Source organism: Lynx rufus, unplaced genomic scaffold (assembly GCF_022079265.1).
Source record: "Lynx rufus isolate CCGP_SWC_20201006 ecotype Redwood Valley unplaced genomic scaffold, mLynRuf1.p SCAF_9, whole genome shotgun sequence".
NCBI lineage: Eukaryota > Metazoa > Chordata > Mammalia > Carnivora > Felidae > Lynx > Lynx rufus.
Window position 1 is genome coordinate 34926797 of NW_025814897.1, and position 16803 is coordinate 34943599.

Sequence of the window (16803 nt, forward strand, 5' to 3'; positions counted from 1 at the left end):
TTAAAAAGAAAACAATACACAAGCAAACAAAAAGCAGAACTGAATTTATAAATACAGAGAACAAACTGATGGTTGTTGAGGGGAGGGGATGGAGGGGTGGGCAAAATGAGTGAAGGAGAGTGGGAGATACAGGCTTCCAGTTATGGAATGAGTAAATCATGGGAATAAAAGGTACAGCAGAGAACATAGTCAATGGTATTGCAATAGGTTGCATGGTGACAGATGCTAGCTATTCTTGTGGTAAGCATAGCCTAACCACAAGAGTTAGGCTATGTATAGAGTTGTTGAATCACTAGGTTCTATACGTGGAACTAAAATAACATTGTATGTCAACTATACTCAAATTAAAAAATAAAATAGGGGCACTTGGATGGCTCAGTCAGTTAAGCATGGAACTCCTGATTTTGGCTCAGGTCATGATCTCACAGTTCGGGGATCAAGCCCTGCATCAGGCTGTGATGAGCATGTAGTTTGCTTAAGATTCTTTTCCTCTCTCCTTCTGCCCTTCCCCTACTTGTGGTCTTTCTCTCTAGAAAGTAAGAGAAAGAAAGGAAGAAAGAAAGAAAGAAAGAAAGAAAGAAAGAAAGAAAGAAAGAAAGAACAAAGAAAGAAGACAAAAATAGCATGGAAAAGGTAACATGTAAAAAAAGATATGGCTATAATAAATGTCTTCTTGAAGAGCTCTTTAGTTTCTATGATATAAACAGAATCTGTGAATAAAAAATAGAGTTATATTAATTACAGACTTTTGGTAAAAAGAAAGTTGATGTGGGTACAGAATTATTATTATTATTATTATTATTATTATTATTATATTTATCTGCAATTAAATAGAAAAGGGAAGTATATTTACTTACAAGAGGCTAGAGTGAATTGAATGATAAAACTCAGCTGTTTTCCAATGTTAATATTCTCACCTTTTTTATTGTTACTATTTCTCTATTGTTACTATTTCTCAGGTTTTATTTTGTAGATACTGCATTGAAACTGAAATTTAGTTTGTTAATAAAATAATATTATGTATTTCATCTCAGTCATTATAGCAATGATCATTAAATATTCCAGAGTATAATTCAAAATAATGATTTTTTTCATTTCTCCCTTGAAATCCATTTTTCTGTTCTCTTACAGATAATCATTTTTACACAAAAAGACATAGTGTACACCTTGAGAATCTTCAAAACATACAATGGTTAAAAATATCATATTACTTATTTTGTTCACTAAAAATTCAGAAGGACTTTTATTATTAAGACAAATTGAAGATACAAGAGAAATGTTGATAGTAATTAAGCTATGTAATTTCCACAATGATACCTGTTATAGTGTCAATTTATCTACCAAAATATTATTCACTATTTCTCTCTCAGTCCACACACACATAGACATTTATACACACAGGTGTGGTATACATAACCTATTTTCCAAGAGTACCAAAAAGAGGAAAAATTAAAACAACAATTCTTAAACCAGGGTCTGAATTCTTTTGGTAAAACATCATTAGAGACACCTCCTGGAATTGCCTTATTGATAAAATAGACTTATTTGATAAACTTGAAAAGCAATGTCTTTTGCTTCTCGAATAAACATTTTTGTCTTTGATCTGTGTTTATAAAGAAAAAGAGCCTAACACTTGTTACACAAAATTCATTTTTGTCTATTTATCTCTCAGTTATTTTAATTCACATTTCAAAAAGGAGAACTTAGTGTCTTTTTTTTTTATTTTTTTAAATTTATTTTGAGAAAGAGAGATAGAGAGAAAGCACATGGGGAAGGGGAAGTAAGAGAGGGAGAGAGAGAATCCCAAGCAGACTCCATGTTGTCAGCACAAAGCCCGATTCAGGGTTCCATCTCACAAACCTGATCATGACCTGAGCTGAAATCAAGCATTGGATGCTTAAAAAAACTGAGCCTCCCAGACACCCCTGAACTTTAGTGTCTTAATTAAAGACATTTCAAAATAAAGTTGTTGATAATTATCTTTCAATGCATACATGAGCTAGATTGAATTTAATGTTTCCTCTAAATGCCCAAGATTGGTTTAGGGATATGGGAGACAAAGAACAACCCCTACCCGCAAGAAAATTGGTCTCTAACATTTTAAACGTAAGAAAAAGCACTTTCCTTACCTTTAACCAGAATTAAATATGACTGCTATTTTATTTTTCACAATGATAACATTATTATTAGATCTTTATCTTTTACACATTTTAAGTTAATCAACTGTGAGAATTTATTACTACCTCCAAACATTTCCCTTCATTAAGTAATGTGATTAGTTCTTCACAGTAAAGATATGATGAAAAAGTCTTTCAGAATCCAATTCATTTCTTCAAACAGATCTCTTCAGGCAAAGTAAAATGAGTTACAATTAATTTATATTAATTGATCAATACATTGGTAAGTCTTAAATTACTATTCTTTATTGGGGGCAAATACAGATGTCTGCATTTGTGGTATTTTTTTTTATTTCTATGAGAATATTTAATGAGGAGTAATATGTCCTTTATAAAAAGTCTGAGCAGGCTTCTGTGAGATAGACATGCCAGATCATGTAAATATATAATTTTTTAAATGAGCTGTGAACAAAGCTTAATCAGTTACAAACAAGTAAAATAAAAATAAACAATACTTATTATTTAAAATAATACTTGGTATATAGCCCTCAATCCACTTCCCACACATTAACCTCTAAAATATCTTCAAAGAAAAGTAATTATATTTTAAGTAAACTATTTTATATTAAGGTTACATTGAAAACATAGTTGTTCTGATTATTACACTTACTGTGAGTCATTATCATAATTTATTCTATCGTGTCCTGGTAAAATTTACCATTCAGTACATAAAATGCAACCTCTCTTTTCTTAAATCCTTTTTGGTGATCAATAATTACTTCAATAAAAATTTAAAAAGGTTTAAACTTTGTGCCCAGTTCCAGAAATGTGTGAACATTTAGTATAGATTTAACTATGGATATAACCAGTTTGGATTTTGAAAATAAGAATACACTTGTACTTATCATCAAATCAAAGTGATTAAGAAATGACCTTGCTGGTGGTTGTCAAGATGTTATGCTTATTTTCTTTTTTAAAGCTAAAATAGTCTCCCAGTATTGTAATTTTGACATTTGTAATGTGTGTCTTCATAATTATGATAAGCTTTTATATTTCTAGTACATTCAAATAATTAATTCAATTAACAATATTTTATCCTCCACAAAAAAAATGTAATCAGCTGTAAAGTGGTAACTTTTTTGAAAAGAAATGCCTCTTGATTTTTTTTCAGAGACCTTTTAGCCTTTCTGCTTCTGTTCATCCTGCCCAAATAACCATGCTCATAGGCAGCTGCAGAAACACAGGACTTGTAACGATGGGTGCTATAGGGTGAGCTTTCGATCACATGACTCTGAAATCAATGCATCCATTGACCTCACAAGTATTTCAGCAAGAATATTTATCCCTGTTTCTTAAAAATTTAGACATTTAGCCTATAGGTAAAATTCTGAGAATAGCTCAGTTATTATTGAGAAATGCATTGGTCAGACTCTCTCTGCCATTATCCATTACTAAATAAATTATGAACAGAGACTATAAGACCAGTGCAACCTACAATGTCTAAAACTTTCTTCAATAATTATTATTACTTTTTTTATTAAAACTGAAGACAGAAGGGGAGCTTGGATGGCTCAGTCGGTTAAGTGTCCAACTTCAGCTCAGGTCATGATCTCAAGGTTTGTGACTGACTGAGGCACCCAGGCACCCCTGAATTCTTTTTCTGACTTTAATTTTATGGGAAATTTCTTTTTCCTTAGTAACATTACCAAAAAGACTTCATTTATATTGATTACTCCATTATAATTAATATAACACAATTATATCATAAAAGGTTTTTCAACTTACTCGGCTTTTGCAAATGACCTCCCTTTCAGTAGTTACCAGGGCATTAATTATATGTCACCTTAATCATCATGCTTACATGAGAGAAAAAGACTTAATTTTAGTTGTGAATGATTTAAGTTGTGTTCTGCTCTATTCCAAACTATTGAAAAATACATTAATAATAAAATAGTCTAAGTCTCAGAGTGAGAAAGCAAGCACAATGTCACCTTGTATGAAAATATGTGCATTTATACAGCATATCACATATGACAAAATATCACTCATTTTTACTGTATCCTACTTACATTATTTAAAAAGAAAAACACATAATTAACCATTATTTTTCTCTTAAAATTATATATATGAACACTTTGTTGACAAAAACTAGTAGCAGGAGACATTAAAGTACATTTTCCCCATGTTTTCCCCTGAAAATGTTCATTGTCATTAAATGGGTGTTGGTTTAATAGTGTTTGTGTTTAGCACGTGCTATTCTAAACTGCTGTAAATAATCTTTGTGATTATATTCTCTACTTTCTTCTTATTAGTTAATTAGTCTATTATGTGACTAGATAGGCATATACACTTTTTTTAATTGTATCGTAGATTGGATTTACAGATACAACTTTTAAGGATTGTACATAATTTTTATATTCAGTACAATTTAAATGAAAATATTTAAAGTACAATTTAAAGTCCCAATATTTACAAAACACTTATCTTCATTTATCTTCCTAGTATTCTGCAATTGGATAACTAAATTATATCACTAAATTTTCCCACTGTATATAATTTGAATATAATTCACTTTTTTCTTTCCTGAATCCCTTAGGATACTTCTCCAATCTTCCTTTCAAGTGAAAAATACTAGCTAAACGTACAATAAATATTTTAAAACTTATGTAAATTGCTAGGGGTAGTTAGCTTGAGCAATTAATTGAGGGGGCTGATGTGTTAAGATTTTTGTGTGCATGTGCATCTATTAAGATTTTTATATACAGTGAACCCACCCTGTGGACCTTAACCTGCTCATATACTATAAGCAGAGATGAGAATAAAAGATGAGATGGCTGTTTAAATCTATCATCTTCACTAACAAAATGAATCACAGTACTTGAACTTGTTTTTGAGGGTTTTCACATGTATCATTTCATTTGATCTTTATAACTCTTTTTAAGCGGGCAATGCGTTCTTGTCCCTATTCTAGCTTAGAGTCTGAAAGATTATAGTATATAAGTGACTTGCTAAAGGTCACACAACTAATCAGTTAAGCAGCAAGCACTTATTCTATGGTCTATAAAGATTCAATCTCATAATTATCATCATCATTATCATCATCATTTGTTGAACATATGGTCATGATTGTTTGAGCTGGTGTAGCTTTTATTTGCAAAAAAAAAAAAAAAGCTCTAATTTGGGAGAGAGCAGAGTAAAAGAAAATAGTCTAAATATACATAACTAGATGCACTTCAGAATAACCAGAAAATTGCCCAGTGCATATTAACACTTACTTTTAATTTTAATAAGGATAAGTTAAGATAATGAGAATGAGAAGTTGTTTTTGTACACATGTAACAGACAAACACTAGAATTTTTAATCTATTTATTTCATGAAATAAAGACAAAATGCTTGTTAGTTAAATTAGATATTCTAGTCTTAGAATTCATTGTATTAGAATATTTTTTGTTAATCAATATAGTCAGAAATTACCCACTGTTATCAGTGACATGTTACACGGTTGATATTATAATTCGTAAAATTCTTGACATTTGTTTTTATTGAGATATATTGTATTGCCAAAATTTCTTTCTGTGAAGTATTAATAGCTGACACTCCCAAATTTAAAATGCTTCCTTTTATTTATCTTTCACCTGATTTCATGATTAACAGATGGTAAAATTAGTCAAAATGATAATTCTAATAATGTAATATTAATTTCTAATTCATGGTAAACACTGTTGTTTGTAATGACAATTTAAATCATTCTTTTTTTTTTTATATGAAGTTTATTGACAAATTGGTTTCCATACAACACCCAGTGCTCATCCCAAAAGGTGCCCTCCTCAATACCCATCACCCACCCGCCCCTCCCTCCCACCCCCCATCAACCCTCAGTTTGTTCTCAGTTTTTAACAGTCTCTTATGCTTTGGCTCTCTCCCACTCTAACGTCCTTTTTTTTTTTTTTTTTTTTTTCCTTCCCCTCCCCCATGGGTTCCTGTTAAGTTTCTCAGGATCCACATAAGAGTGAAACCATATGGTATCTGTCTTTCTCTGTATGGCTTATTTCACTTAGCATCACACTCTCCAGTTCCATCCACGTTGCTACAAAAGGCCATATTTCATTTTTTCTCATTGCCACGTAGTATTCCATTGTGTATATAAACCACAATTTCTTTATCCATTCATCAGTTGATGGACATTTAGGCTCTTTCCATAATTTGGCTATTGTTGAGAGTGCTGCTATGAACATTGGGGTACAAGTGCCCCTATGCATCAGTACTCCTGTATCCCTTGGGTAGATTCCTAGCAGTGCTATTGCTGGGTCATAGGGTAGGTCTATTTTTAATTTTCTGAGGAACCTCCACACTGCTTTCCAGAGCGGCTGCACCAATTTGCATTCCCACCAACAGTGCAAGAGGGTTCCCGTTTCTCCACATCCTCTCCAGCATCTATAGTCTCCTGATTTGTTCATTTTGGCCACTCTGACTGGCGTGAGGTGATACCTGAGTGTGGTTTTGATTTGTATTTCCCTGATAAGGAGCGACGCTGAACATCTTTTCATGTGCCTGTTGGCCATCTGGATGTCTTTTTTAGAGAAGTGTCTATTCATGTTTTCTGCCCATTTCTTCACTGGGTTATTTGTTTTTCGTGTGTGGAGTTTGGTGAGCTCTTTATAGATTTTAGATACTAGCCCTTTGTCCGATATGTCATTTGCAAATATCTTTTCCCATTCCGTTGGTTGCCTTTTAGTTTTGTTGGTTGTTTCCTTGGCTGTGCAGAAGCTTTTTATCTTCATAAGGTCCCAGTCATTCACTTTTGCTTTTAATTCCCTTGCCTTTGGGGATGTGTCGAGTAAGAGATTGCTACGGCTGAGGTCAGAGAGGTCTTTTCCTGCTTTCTCCTCTAAGGTTCTGATGGTTTCCTGTCTCACATTTAGGTCCTTTATCCATTTTGAGTTTATTTTTGTAAATGGTGTGAGAAAGTGGTCTAGTTTCAACCTTCTGCATGTTGCTGTCCAGTTCTCCCAGCACCATTTGTTAAAGAGGCTGTCTTTTTTCCATTGGATGTTCTTTCCTGCTTTGTCAAAGATGAGTTGGCCATACATTTGTGGGTCTAGTTCTGGGGTTTCTATTCTATTCCATTGGTCTGTGTGTCTGTTTTTGTGCCAATACCATGCTGTCTTGATGATGACAGCTTTGTAGTAGAGGCTGAAGTCTGGGATTGTGATGCCTCCTGCTTTGGTCTTCTTCTTCAAAATTCCTTTGGCTATTCGGGGCCTTTTGTGGTTCCATATGAATTTTAGGATTGCTTGTTCTAGTTTCGAGAAGAATGCTGGTGCAATTTTGATTGGGATTGCATTGAATGTGTAGATAGCTTTGGGTAGTATTGACATTTTGACAATATTTATTTTTCCAATCCATGAGCAGGGAATGTCTTTCCATTTCTTTAAATCTTCTTCAATTACCTTCATAAGCTTTCTATAGTTTTCAGCATACAGATCCTTTACATCTTTGGTTAGATTGATTCCTAGGTATTTTATGCTTCTTGGTGCAATTGTGAATGGGATCAGTTTCTTTATTTGTCTTTCTGTGGCTTCATTGTTAGTGTATAAGAATACAACTGATTTCTGTACATTGATTTTGTATCCTGCAACTTTGCTGAATTCATGTATCAGTTCTAGCAGACTTTTGGTGGAGTCTATCGGATTTTCCATGTATAATATCATGTCATCTGCAAAAAGCGAAAGCTTGACTTCATCTTTGCCAATTTTGATGCCTTTGATTTCCTTTTGTTGTCTGATTGCTGATGCTAGCACTTCCAGCACTATGTTAAACAACAACGGTGAGAGTGGGCATCCCTGTCGTGTTCCTGATCTCAGGGAAAAAGCTCTCAGTTTTTCCCCGTTGAGGATGATGTTAGCTGTGGGCTTTTCATAAATGGCTTTTATGATCTTTAAGTATGTTCCTTCTATCCCGACTTTCTCTAGGGTTTTTATTAAGAAAGGGTGCTGGATTTTGTCAAAGGCCTTTTCTGCATCGATTGACAGGATCATATGGTTCTTCTCTTTTTTTTTGTTAATGGGATGTATCACGTTGATTGATTTGCGAATGTTGAACCAGCCCTGCATCCCAGGAATGAATCCCACTTGATCATGGTGAATAATTCTTTTTATATGCTGTTGAATTCGATTTGCTAGTATCTTATTGAGAATTTTGGCATCCATATTCATCAGGGATATTGGCCTGTAGTTCTCTTTTTTTACTGGGTCTCTGTCTGGTTTAGGAATCAAAGTAATACTGGCTTCATAGAATGAGTCTGGAAGTTTTCCTTCCCTTTCTATTTCTTGGAATAGCTTGAGAAGGATAGGTATTATCTCTGCTTTAAACGTCTGGTAGAACTCCCCTAGGAAGCCATCTGGTCCTGGACTCTTATTTGTTGGGAGATTTTTGATAACCGATTCAATTTCTTCGCTGGTTATGGGTCTGTTCAAGCTTTCTATTTCCTCCTGATTGAGTTTTGGAAGAGTGTGGGTGTTCAGGAATTTGTCCATTTCTTCCAGGTTGTCCAATTTGTTGGCATATAATTTTTCATAGTATTCCCTGATAATTGTTTGTATCTCTGAGGGATTGGTTGTAATAATTCCATTTTCATTCATGATTTTATCTATTTGGGTCATCTCCCTTTTCTTTTTGAGAAGCCTGGCTAGAGGTTTGTCAATTTTGTTTATTTTTTCAAAAAACCAACTCTTGGTTTCGTTGATCTGCTCTACAGTTTTTTTAGATTCTATATTGTTTATTTCTGCTCTGATCTTTATTATTTCTCTTCTTCTGCTGGGTTTAGGCTGCCTTTGCTGTTCTGCTTCTATTTCCTTTAGGTGTGCTGTTAGATTTTGTATTTGGGATTTTTCTTGTTTCTTGAGATAGGCCTGGATTGCAATGTATTTTCCTCTCAGGACTGCCTTCGCTGCGTCCCAAAGCGTTTGGATTGTTGTATTTTCATTTTCGTTTGTTTCCATATATTTTTTGATTTCTTCTCTAATTGCCTGGTTGACCCATTCATTCGTTAGTAGGGTGTTCTTTAACCTCCATGCTTTTGGAGGTTTTCCAGACTTTTTCCTGTGGTTGATTTCAAGCTTCATAGCATTGTGGTCTGAAAGTATGCATGGTATAATTTCAATTCTTGTAAACTTATGAAGGGCTGTTTTGTGACCCATTATATGATCTATCTTGGAGAATGTTCCATGTGCACTCGAGAAGAAAGTATATTCTGTTGCTTTGGGATGCAGAGTTCTAAATAGATCTGTCAAGTCCATCTGATCCAGTGTCTCATTCAGGGCCCTTGTTTCTTTATTGACCATGTGTCTAGATGATCTATCCATTTCTGTAAGTGGGGTGTTAAAGTCCCCAGCAATTACCACATTCTTATCAATAAGGTTGCTTCTGTTTATGAGTAATTGTTTTATATATTTGGGGGCTCCGGTATTCGGCGCATAGACATTTATAATTGTTAGCTCTTCCTGATGGATAGACCCTGTAACTATTATATAATGTCCTTCTTCATCTCTTGTTACAGCCTTTAATTTAAAGTCTAGTTTGTCTGATATAAGTATGGCTACTCCAGCTTTCTTCTGGCTTCCAGTAGCATGATAAATAGTTCTCCATCCCCTCACTCTGAATCTAAAGGTGTCCTCAGGTCTAAAATGAGTCTCTTGTAGACAGCAAATAGATGGGTCTTGTTTTTTTATCCATTCTGATACCCTATGTCTTTTGGTTGGCGCATTTAATCCATTTACATTCAGTGTTATTATAGAAAGATACGGGTTTAGAGTCATTGTGATGTCTGCATGGTTTATGCTTGTAGTGATGTCTCTGGTACTTTGTCTCACAGGGTCCCCCTTAGGATCTCTTGTAGGGCTGGTTTAGTGGTGACAAATTCCTTCAGTTTTTGTTTGTTTGGGAAGACCTTTATCTCTCCTTCTATTCTAAATGACAGACTTGCTGGATAAAGGATTCTCGGCTGCATATTTTTGCTGTCTAGCACCCTGAAAATCTCGTGCCAATTCTTTCTGGCCTGCCAAGTTTCAAAAGAGAGATCAGTCACGAGTCTTATAGGTCTCCCTTTATATGTGAGGGCACGTTTACCCCTTGCTGCTTTCAGAATTTTCTCTTTATCCTTGTATTTTGCCAGTTTCACTATGATATGTCGTGCAGAAGATCGATTCAAGTTACGTCTGAAGGGAGTTCTCTGTGCCTCTTGGATTTCAATGCCTTTTTCCTTCCCCAGTTCAGGGAAGTTCTCAGCTATGATTTCTTCAAGTACCCCTTCAGCACCTTTCCCTCTCTCTTCCTCCTCTGGGATACCAATTATGCGTATATTATTTCTTTTTAGTGTATCACTGAGTTCTCTAATTTTCCCCTCATACTCCTGGATTTTTTTATCTCTCTTTTTCTCAGCTTCCTCTTTTTCCATAACTTTATCTTCTAGTTCACCTATTCTCTCCTCTGCCTCTTCCATCCGAGCCGTGGTGGTTTGCATTTTGTTTTCCATTTCCTTTAAAGCGTTTTTCAGCTCCTCGTGACTGTTCCTTAGTCCCCTGATGTCTGTAGCAAGAGATTCTCTGCTGTCCTGTATGCTGTTTTCCAGCCCAGCGATTAATTTTATGACTATTATTCTAAATTCACTTTCTGTTATATTATTTAAATCCTTTTTGATCAGCTCATTAGCTGTTGTTATTTCCTGGAGATTCTTCTGAGGGGAATTCTTCCGCTTGGTCATTTTGGATAGTCCCTGGTGTGGTGAGGGCCTGCAGGGCACTTCCCCTGTGCTGTGGTGTATAACTGGAGTTGGTGGGCGGGGCCGCAGTCCGACCTGATGTCTGCCCCCAGCCCACCGCTGGGGCCACAGTCAGACTGGTGTGTGCCTTCTCTTCCCCTCTCCTAGGGGCGGGATTCACTGTGGGGTGGCGTGGCCCGTCTGGGCTACTTGCACACTGCCAGGCTTGTGATGCTGGGGATCTGGCGTATTAGCTGGGGTGGGAAGGCAAGGTGCACGGCGGCAGGGGGGCAGGCTTAGCTCGCTTCTCCTTAGGTGATCCACTTCAGGAGGGGCCCTGTGCAGCCGGAGGGAGTCAGATCACTGCCGGAGGTTTGGCTCTGCAGCAGCACAGAGTTGGGTGTTCACGCGGAGCGAGCAATTTCCCTGGCCAGAGCCGGTTCCCTTTGGGATTTTGGCTGGGGGATGGGCGGGGGAGATGGCGCTGGCGAGCGCCTTTGTTCCCCGCCAAACTGAGCTCTGTGGTCCGGGTCTCAGCAGCTCACCCTCCCTTTGTCTTCCAGCCTTCCCGCTTTCCGAGCAGAGCTGTTAACTTATGACCTCCCAGACGCTAAGTCGCGCTTGCTGTCGGAACACAGTCCGTCAGGCCCCTCCGCTTTTGCAAGCCGGACTCGGGGGCTCTGCTTGGCCAGCGAGCCGCCCCTCCGCCCCGGCTCCCTCCCGCCAGTCCGTGGAGCGCGCACCGCCTCGCCGCCCTTCCTACCCTCTTCCGTGGGCCTCTCGTCTGCACTTGGGTCCCTTGACTCTGTTCTGCTAATCCTCTGGCGGTTTTCTGGGTTATTTAGGCAGGTGTAGGTGGAATCTAAGTGATCAGCAGGACGCGCGGTGAGCCCAGCGTCCTCCTACGCCGCCATCTTCCCAGAATCCCTCAATTTAAATCATTCTTAACCAACCAACTTTCAGTCATTCTGGAGAATGACTTTTGTAGCCATAATTATATGCATTTTGTGCTTCTATGTTTAGATATCACTTCATTTCCAAATTCCCGTTCTCAGTTTTGGCCTTTTAGATAGTCTAATATTTGCGATCATAATAAATTATAGGTTTTTTCTGCTCGCTGTGTATTGTTATGGAGATCAGTATGTTGAATGGAAGTGACAGTTATATTAGAAGCATGATGGTGGGTAAGAGAGATTATTTTGTGAAAGCTAGACAGACATATACATTTATCAATAAATACGATTCTTCCCTATACCCCTATTTCCTCAATGTTTGTATTTCCTTTTTTTAAATGATTCATGATTCTTAATGAATAATCCATTGCCTACAATCAACAAAATTAAAAAAAATAGTGGCACAGAAGTCAGTTGTCATTATTTGAAAATAAAGATCTGCTCTTGAAAACATATGAAAAAAACTATCACTGTACTCCAACTCTAGGTTTAGTCAAATATAATAAGCATGTAAAATACCTCACTTTATCATTAAATTGTGTAACTTAATCTATGATTCTGTGGAATTCATGTTCGTTTCTTTAATCTCTAAATTAGTGTACATACTTAACAAAGTGACTTAAATAAGATGATATCATCACTATCACAAGTTTCCCTTTCAGTGAAGTAATAAGCTTGCTTTTCAAAAGTAAAAGATTAAAATACTTCTCATACTCATTTATAGTCATTAACAGTCTCATATACTTGCATGTAGAAAAATAACTTTCAGTATCTTTGGGAATAGCAACTGTTCTGTAACCTGTTTTGTTGTATATAAACAACATTCCATTTTCAATGAAAAAAAGTCCGTTAAATTTTTCAAAAGAAAATTCAAATTCCCAAAAAATTTTCTATAATTTCCTTTCTTCCAAAATTGATACATCCATAGATTTCTTGCTACTATGCACACTAATCCTCTCTCTCTCTCTCTCTCTCTCTCTCTCTCTCTCTCTTTCTTCACTGCCTGGTCTTTCAATTTTGATATCAAAAAAAAATAAATTCTGGAATTCACTCTCTTTTCTAATTGCAGACTCTTGAGATGCACTTACTGAGTCCATGATTTTAATATTGTCTAAATATCTATCCCCAGCCTTGACTTTATTTGAATTCTAGATACATATATCTAACTGCATAAACACCACTTCTATATCTAATAAACATTTCAAGCTCCACAGTTACAACATCTAAAAAGATGCTCTTGATATCTATCCCCATCTCATTTCTCCTCCAATATTGCCTTTTTCAGCAACCAGTAATCCCATTCACAAAGTTGCTTCAAATAACAAAACTTAAAAGTAATCCTTCATTTCTCTCTTTTTTTTCATTCATCACATTCAATCACCAAAGCTTTCTGACTTACAAAACATTAACAAAACACAAATACTTTGGTCATCTCTACTAGTCTCACAGCCAAATGAGAATTCACTTTTGGGCCATGTTATAGCTTTCTATCTAATTTTCTTGCTCCCATTCTTTCTCAGAATAATTTTATTACCACACAACCACCAAAGTTATCCCTTATCCTTTCCTGCCTAGTATGGTGTGTGTGTGTGCCGCGCGTGTGTACAAGTGTGTGTGTGTGTGTGTGTGTGCTTTTAACTTGGACTAAAATATGTTTCTCTAGCCTCTCTTCATTGACCCTGGATATTCATTTTAAGTTTCACAAATGAACTATAGTTTTGCTTCCATATTTCTTTGGATTAAAAAACAAAGACTGTTAATTTATCCCCATTACTAAATTTTCCTTCGGTTTAAACAATCGTACTTCCTTCGATTCTCCTTATGGGACTTGACTCATAAATGCTGCACGTTCCTGATACATCTCCTCTGAACAGTTTCCTTACAAAATGTGACCAGAACTCCCTTTACTTTGGAATATTTAACATCTGAAAACATTTAGTCAAACAGTTCCATTGCTTATTTTTCATGGGTGATTATAAGTTTCTAATTTTGCCTTGATTATAGGTGACAAAACAAGAATTTATTCTGGAGTCAGAGACACTAAATAATGTTGAACAAAAGAATAAATAAATGAATGTTAGTTTTTAAAAATTCTTAAAGTAAAAATGCCAAGGCAATAAGTGTGATTTTGTTAGATACAATTCTACAAAGATATTGACTTTTACTTAAAAAATTTAAACCTCTGGAAATGAGTGATTGGCTGGGTAAAACGTGATTGTATTATGACTGCATAATATCATAAAACATCCTGGTTTAAAGAAAATAAAAATAAGAAAATATCACATAGTCACTGCAATCAGGTATCTCTATTCAAAGTACCATCTTTTCAGTTTCAAAAGGAAACAAAGCTTGAAGGATATGAATTTCAAAAGTGTTTATTCCATGATCTCTAGCAAGTGTTTTAAATGGTTTTTGTACTGTAGGATGATGGTACAGAAATTACGTTATATGAGGGGGGGAAGAAAAACAATTTGTTGTTAATAGAAATGTCGCATTTGGGATAAATTTCCTTTTTTTTCTAAATCTCCAAAATATATGTTTAATGTCACCAAAAATATTAATTATCAGTATCTCACAATATTTTAATAGAGTCAACTACATAATGAGCCATAGCTTGTTTCCAGACATACACAAGTATTCCATGCATTTAATAAATGGATGAATGAATGGAGAAAGGAAGAAAGGAAGTAAAAAGAAAGGAAGGAAAGAAAGAAGGAACAAGGGAAGGAAGGAAGGAGGGAAGAAGGTAAGGAGGAAGGATGGAGGGAATGGAGGGAACAATGAAGAAATGATTATTTCTAGGATCCTATTGGCATATATAAAATACAACCTCTCTTCTATGGTCATGATTTCTGTCTTTAATAATATGTTGTTTTCCCATTTTCTTTTAATGTTTCATGTGCCTATATATTATTTTTAACAACTAGAGCTTTAAGCTGCTTAAGAGAAGCAAACTGGTATCCATTACTTTCCTATATAGAATGTTTTAAATCCTATATAGCTGTCTTTCCTTGTATCTGTTTTTGTCTGCTTTTAAGTATTTGTTTTTTAAGTCATCCAATAAGATTTGATTACTCGCAAAAAAATAATGTTTTTGACATAAAATTGTGCAGTTCTAAGTTTTTCATATTAAATTACCTATTTTTCCCGACTTAATATAAATCAAAGTAATTTCGGGGCGCCTGGGTGGCTCAGTTGGTTAAGCAGCCGACTTCGGCTCAGGTCATGATCTCACGCTCCGTGAGTTCGAGCCCCGCGTCGGGGTCTGTGCTGACAGCTCAGAGCCTGGAGCCTGTTTCAGATTCTGTGTCTCAGTCTCTCTGACCCTCCCCCGTTCATGCTCTGTCTCTCTCTGTCTCAAAAATAAATAAACGTTAAAAAATATTAAAAAAAATAAATCAAAGTAATTTCAAAATCATGACATTTTGTTTAATTAGGCCCTTCTGTTGAATTTAAAAGTTTTTTTTTATAAAAACTAAAGTAGAAAAATTAAAACGATGAAAATAAAGAGAGTGAGCATGGAAATCAGGAGAGCTAATAAGAATTAGTAAAACACTTATCTTTAAACTGAGATTTTTAGCTTTCAAAACAAATAAAACAAACAAAATATCACCACTAATGTAAAGTGTATGTTTAAAGTATCACTTTTCAGGGGCGCCTGGGTGGCGCAGTCAGTTAAGCGTCCGACTTCAGCCAGGTCATGATCTCGTGGTCTGTGAGTTCGAGCCCCGCGTCGGGCTCTGGGCTGATGGCTCAGAGCCTGGAGCCTATTTCCGATTCTGTGTCTCCCTCTCTCTCTGCCCCTCCCCCGTTCATGCTCTGTCTCTCTGTGTCCCAAACATAAATAAACGTTGAAAAAAAATTAAAAAAAAAATAAAGTATCACTTTCAAATTATAAATGATGGAAGGTTTTTTTAGTCACCTTCTAATTTTACTTGGCTTTCTTTATAATTTTAAAATTCACTCATTTCCATTTTGCAAAACTGCCTACACTTTTATATCAAAACTGTCAAATAGAGATTTTTATTGTCTTACTTCAAACATCAACTTCTTCAAGGTGCTTATCTCTTAAAAAGGGAACATTCAATAAGATAAAAGTTATAAACATTAAACACATATTTTAATAGGGAAAATAAAGTACTATATAATTGGAAAATCTCAGTATAATTTCATTAGTATTTTTTATTCAGAGCATTCCACATTCCAAACAACTGTTTAAATACTAAATGCTTTGAATACAATGCTTCTTGTTTTTCCTCTTCTTTAGAACTATTCCCTTATTTACACTAGGTGGTAATAGGTAATTTATCTGCGAAAGTCATCTCTGTTATTTAGCAAAGTAGCTGCAATTTTATTTGCTACCTGCTTTGCTACCACATCTATTCTTGATCTGAGCAGAGAAATAAAGTCATCTAGAAGCAAAATATTTGACTGAAGGCTATCTTTGTTTATATTTTGTGTGAATCATTTTATTTATTTATTTATTTATTTATTTATTTATTTATGGAGGGGGAGGGCAGAGAGAAAGGGAAAGAGAGAGAATCGCAAGCAGGCTCCACACTGTCAGCACAGAAACTGATGCAGGACTCAATCTCACAAACTGTGAGATCATTACCTGAGCAGAAATCAAGAGTCAGATGATTAACTGACTGAGCCACCCAGGTGACTCGAGGAGCATTATTTTTTTAATTCAATGTCTTCAAGCTAATCTAATCTATATCTATTCAACAAAGGATGCTTTACTTTATATCTTAATGATGACTTCCCAATGTTATTTGTGAGTTTTGGAAATTAATTATTTTAACAAAAAGTAAGAGATAGTAAAAGAAATAGCTCTTTTTAACAAGTTTAAAAATCTCATTACACAGTTTTACTTCAAATGAATAATCAATTATAGATAAGAATTCAATAGCTAAAGCATCTATAGTCTTAAATATCAAAACATCCAATAATATATCTCAACATGGTTTTAAA